General features: G+C 41.5%; 1 pseudogene; it reads left to right on the top strand.

The window, feature by feature from the left end:
• Positions 1–1,021: 1,021 nt before the first annotated feature.
• On the top strand, positions 1,022–2,391 carry LOC129010737 (adenosylhomocysteinase-like; annotated as a pseudogene).
• Positions 2,392–6,000: the final 3,609 nt, after the last annotated feature.

Genomic DNA, 6,000 nt, shown 5'->3' with positions numbered 1-6,000 from the left:
AGACTATCTTGTCTAGTATTACATATGGCCACCCCTGCTCTCTTGTAGGTTCCCATTTACATGGAATCTTTTTCTGTCCCTTTACTTTTAGACTATGTGTGCCTTAAGTGTAAAGTAAGTCTCTTGTAGAAAGCATATAGCTAGATCTTGTTTTTTAAAATACGTTCAGCCAATCTACGTCTTTTAATTGGTGGGTTTAATGCATTCACATTTAAAGTAATTGCTGATAGGAAAGAACTCACTATTGCCAGTTTGTTAATTGTTTTCTGTTTGTTGTGTAGCTTTTTGTCCCTCCTTTCTTCCCTTGCTGTCTCCTTTTGTTGATTTTTTTGTAGTGACGTATTTTGACTCCCTTCTCATTTCCCTTTGTGTATATTCTGTAGATATTTTCTCTGTGGTTACCATTGCAATTACATAAAACATCTTAACATTGTAACATTCTATTTTATGCTGCTAACAACTTACCTTCTTTCATGTGTAAAACTCTGCTCCTTTACATCCTGCCCCTCTTCATGTTATGTTATTAATAACACAAATTTTCTCTTTTTATAATGAGTATCCAGTAATATACATACATAATTACTTATAATTTTTTTAAATTCAATTTTATTTTATTTCAAGACAGGGTCTCATTGTATCACTCAGGCTGGAGTGCAGTGATGTGATCATGGCTCACCGCGGCCTCAACCTCCTGGGCTCAAGCAATCCTTTTGCCTCACCTACCCAAGTAGCTAGGACTACAGGCATGCACCACCATGCCTGGCTCCTTTTGTTTTTGGAGAGAGATGAGGTCTTGCTATGTTGCCCAGGATGGAAGAGCAAATATAAATTGATTAGAAAAAAAAACCAACAACCCTATGAAAAAAATGAGTAACAAACAGACAACTGACTCAAAAAAGGAAATACATATGGATTTTAAGCATATAAAAAGTTGCTAGGCCTGCCCAGCACTGCCCGCCCCATGTCAGAGTCCCAGCCCCCTTCGCCTGTGTCCAACATTCCATGCAGAAGCACCACCAGCATGTCTGACAAACTGCCCCACACAGTCACTGACATCAGCCTGGACGCTTGGGGACACAAGGCCCTAGACATTGTGGAGGCTGACATGGTGGGCCTGATGTACATGAGGTAGTTGTTCCTGGCTCCAAGCCACTGAAAGGCACTCACTCACATTACTAGCTGCCTGCAAATGACAGCGGAGACCACTGTCCTCATTGAGACCCTCATTACCTCAAGTGCTGAGATGCAATGGTCCAGCTGCAACATCTCCACCTAGAACCATGTGGCAGCTGCCATTGCCGAGGCTGGCATTCCAGTGTGTGCCTGGAAGGGTGAAAGAGATGACAAGTACCTGTGGTGCATCGAGCAGATACTGTATTTCAAAGATAGGCCCCTCAACGTGATTCTGGATGATGCTGGTGACCTCAACCAACCTCATTTACACCAGGTACCCACAGCTTCTGTCAGTCAGCTGAGGCATCTTTGAGGAGACCATGACTGGGTCCACAAGATGATGGCCAATGGGATCATGAGGGCACCTACCATCAATGTCAATGACTCCATCACCAAGAGCAAGTTTAACAACCTCTATGTCTGCCAGGAGTCCCACATAGATAACATCAAGTGGGCCACACACGTGATGATTGCTGGCAAGGTAGCAGTGGTGGTGGGCTGTGGCGATGTGGGCAATGGTTGTGTCCAGGCCCTGAAGGGTTTTGGGGCTTGCATAATCATCACCAAAATCCACCCACTCAACACACTGCAGGCTGCTATTGATGGCTATGAGGTGACTACCATGGAGGAGACCTGCCAGGATGGCAACATCTTTGACACCACCACAGACTTTTTCAATATCATCCTTGGCCGACACATTGAGCAGATGAAGGATGTTGCCATTGTGTATAACACTGGACCCTTTGACACGGAGATCAATGTCAAGTGCCTCAACGAGAATGCTGTGGAGAAGGTGAACATCAAGCCCCAGCTGGATGAGGCAGTGGCTGAAGCACGCCGGGGCAAGCTGAACATGAAGCTGACCAAGCTGACCGCGAAGCAGGCCCAGTACTTGGGCATGACCCATGATGGCCCTTCAAGCCTGATCACTACTCCTACTTAAAGGCAGGCCTGCCCTTCACCTTCCAGTTGCTGTCCTTGCCCAGGCGCCAGCTTTCCTCCCCAAGAGCAAATGATACCAATCCCATTGACTCCCTAAGGCTGATTCCTCAGTTTTTGACCTCTACTGCATCCCTCATATGGTTCCAAGTGTCACAGGGGAAGCTGAGAGGCACCTCCTCAAACCTTGGTCATGAAGGGGGTATGAAGGAGACATGCACTGGGAACCAGCTCAGTGGTCTCGGAACTGCTAAGTCAGTCAGTCCTTCCTTAGCCTGAAGTTGGCAGTGGGGTCACAAAGCCCATGTACTTTACCATCCAGTCTTCATGTGGCCTACAGACTTATGCCCATGGTGCTTGGTTTACAGGTTCACTGGTTCCTCAGCCCATGACAGATGAGAGGGAGCTATATATATTGAAGGGCAAGGGAGAACTGAAGGGCAAGGAAGAACTGTTCCTGAGAGCCTGGCTTAGTGCTGGGCCTTCTCTTAAACCTCCTAACAATGAGGTTGGCACTTTTAGTCCCTATTTTACAGGGGTTAGAATAGTTAAGTGACAACCACGAAAGGACAGAGAAGTGACAGCTTGAGGTTGAGAGAGGCCAGAAAAACATAAAAGCAGGCATAGACCTGCCACCATTTTGTAACAAGAATGGTTCTTATCACAACTCTCAGTCAAAAAGAGAGTAATTTGGTTTATAATGTCTATATAGTGTTTGTAATGTTAAAATAAAGCAGGAGTTTGGTAAATAAAAATTTGGGTGCCTAAAGGAAAAAAAGGTGCTTAATGACCTTCATAATACAAGAAATGTGAATTAAAACTATAATCTGATGCTACTTTTGGCCTATTACATTGGCAAAAATCAAAAGGCTTGACAAAATCCTATGTTCGCAAGGATATAGAGAAACAGACACCTTCATACATTGCTGGGGGAAGAATGTTCAATCTCCTCAAGATCATGTTGGCAATGTTGTTATCTGTCAAAACTACAAATTTACTCAGCCAATTCATTTCTAGGATTTTGTCCACTAGTTTCACATGTGTAAAATGACATGCATAAGGTTTCGCTTCAGCATTATTTATTATTGCAAAACATTGGAAAAAACCTACATGCACTGAAGAGGAAACTGATTATATAAATTATGTCACACATATACACAATGAGATAATATGTAGTCATAAACAAGATTAAGGAAGTTAATTATATACAGATATAGTATGTTTGCAAGATATATTTAAACATTAAAAAGCAACGTACAGGGCTGGGTACAGTGATTCATGCATGTAATCCTAGCACTTTGGGAGGTCAAGGTGGGTGAATCACTTGAGCCCAGGAGTTTGAAACCTGCCTGGGCAACATGGTGAAACCCCATCTGTACAAAAAAATACAAAAATGAGCCGGTCGTAGTGCCTCGTGCCTGTGGTCCCAGTTACTTGAGGCTGAGGCTGGGGGATCACTTGAGCTGGGAAGCGGAGGTTGCAGTGAACCAAGATCGTACCACTGCACTCCAGCCTGGACGACAGAGTGAGGCCCTGTGTCAAAAACAAAAACAAACAACAACAACAACAACAAAACCCAAAAAAAACCCCACCAAAATTACTAAATTCTGATATATGTACTCATCAGTACAAGTACTGATACAGGCTACCACAAGTATAAACCTTGAAAAAAGTATGCTAAGTGAAAGAAGCTAGTCACAGGAGACCATATATTGTATGAGTCCATTCTTGTAAAATGTGCAAAATAGGGAAATTATTATAGAGACAGAAGGTAGATTAGTGGTTGTCTAGGTCTGGGTGGGAGGAGTGTTAGAGGATAGGTGGGTAATAGCTAAAGAGTAAATGGTTTTTTTTCTTTTTCTTTTTTTCCTTTTTTATTGTGGTAAAATATACAAAACATAAAATTTACCATCTTAACAAATTGTAAGTGTACAATACCGTGGCATTAAATACATTCATAATATTGTGCATCCATCACCACCATCTATCTCCAGAACTCTTTATTTTGTAAAACTGAAACTCTACCCACTAAACAGCAACTTTCAATTCTTCCCCAGCCCCACCATTCTACTTCCTATGATTTCGACTACTCTAGGTACCTCACCTCATATAAATGGAATCATAGTTATTCGTCTTTTTGAGATTGACATTTCACTAAGCAGAATGTCCTCAAGATTCTTCCATGTTGTAACACATGTCAGAGTTTCCTTCCTTTTTAAGGCTGGACAGTATTACATTTGCATGTAGATGCTTTACCACATTTTGTGAACCCTTCAACCCTGGATGGATGCTTGGGTTGCTTCCACATTTTGGCTATTGTGCCTAATGCTCTGAATATGAATGTACAAATATAAACATTCTTATTCACTCTATTGATATTCATGGATTTTTAAAAATGTGACAGATTCATCTATGATCAAACCCTTTTGAAAATCTGTGGCAGGATAAGTATACCAATGGTTCACTATGTTGAATCTCGGTTTACCACTTCACTAATTTCTGCTGTTATCTCTACGACTGTCTTTCTTCAATTTTTTAAAAATTTGCTATTCTTTTGATATCTTATTGCAGGAAATGCTTAAATCAGGGGATCAACAAACTTTTTTTGTAAAGGGCCAGATGGTAAATGTTTTAGGCTTTGTGGTGGTAAATATTTTAGGTTACTTACTCTGCTGTCAGAGTACAAAAACACTCATAGAGAATAAACCTTTATTTACAAAAACTAGCAGTGGGCTGGATTTGGCTCATGGGCCACAGTCTGCTGATCCCTGGCTTACATCATTAGATCCCTCATAGACCTGTTTCCATTGTTCATTGTTTCTCTTGGCTTTTATCCATGTTTTGTCTTCTGGTAAATCCAATAATTTTTTATTGAGTGTCAGAATAGCATTTGAAGAACTGTAGGTAGTTTGAAACTGCATGATGTTAACCTTCTCCAGATAACTTACTTTTGCTTTTGGTAGCAGGTAGACCAATGTCACTAGCAGTTCCTCTTAATTCCCATAAACCAACAGGGATTGAGACAATCTGAAACTAAATGAGTCTTTTGGGGTTCCAAATGAAAACTTTTGAGGTGTACACCTTCTCTTAGCAGCCTTCATCTTCAATTTTGTTCCTTCAGCACCGTGCATCTGTTGAAACCCCTATTGAGCTTCTAGACCTCTTGGCCTCCTTCAGAATTGGCAGGAAGAGGTGGCCTCAAATACCAGACTCTTATCTTTGGGCTTCTCTCCTTTCCTAGATATTAACCCCACAATTCCTCATGCATTACTTGCTTTCTGAAGCTTCAGGCAGATATATTTTCTCCAGCTTTTCTGGTTGTCTTCTGTGAGAGAGGAAGCCTAAACCATCTATTTTACCATTGCTTGAAACAGAGCTTTCTTTGTGGCAACCATTCTGGGTCAATATTTCCTATTACAGTGTGCCTTTTCAATGTACACACTTGAGCCTTCAGTTTGCAAAATTACATTTGGGTTTTCTACTAAGAATTTCAATTGTGACTGTTAGATTTCCTTTGCCTACCTTCTTGTATTTCTGTAACTCAGTGGTGCTCAGCTTACTTTTTAAAAAAGGTTTAAGAACTATTGCTTTTTAAAAAGGGATTTAGGACGCTGAGGCGGGAGGATTACATTAGGCCAGAAAATGGAAACCAGCCTGGGGAATGTAGTAAGACTCTCCACCTCAAAAACAAAAAATTGACTCACTTGTTCTTTCAATACTGATTTTAGGCCAGCCATGGTGGTTAACACCTGTAATCTAAGCACTTTGGGAGGCTGAGATGGGCAGATCACTTGAGGCCAGGAGTTTGAGACCACCCAGGCTAACATGGCAAAACCCCATCTCTACTAAAAATAGAAAAAAAATTAGCCAGGCATGGTGGCACACACC

This window comes from Pongo pygmaeus, chromosome 10, assembly GCF_028885625.2.
Source record: "Pongo pygmaeus isolate AG05252 chromosome 10, NHGRI_mPonPyg2-v2.0_pri, whole genome shotgun sequence".
Classification (NCBI taxonomy): Eukaryota; Metazoa; Chordata; class Mammalia; order Primates; family Hominidae; genus Pongo; species Pongo pygmaeus.
Note: the sequence above shows the minus strand (reverse complement) of the source record. Positions and strands in the feature narration are given on the sequence as shown.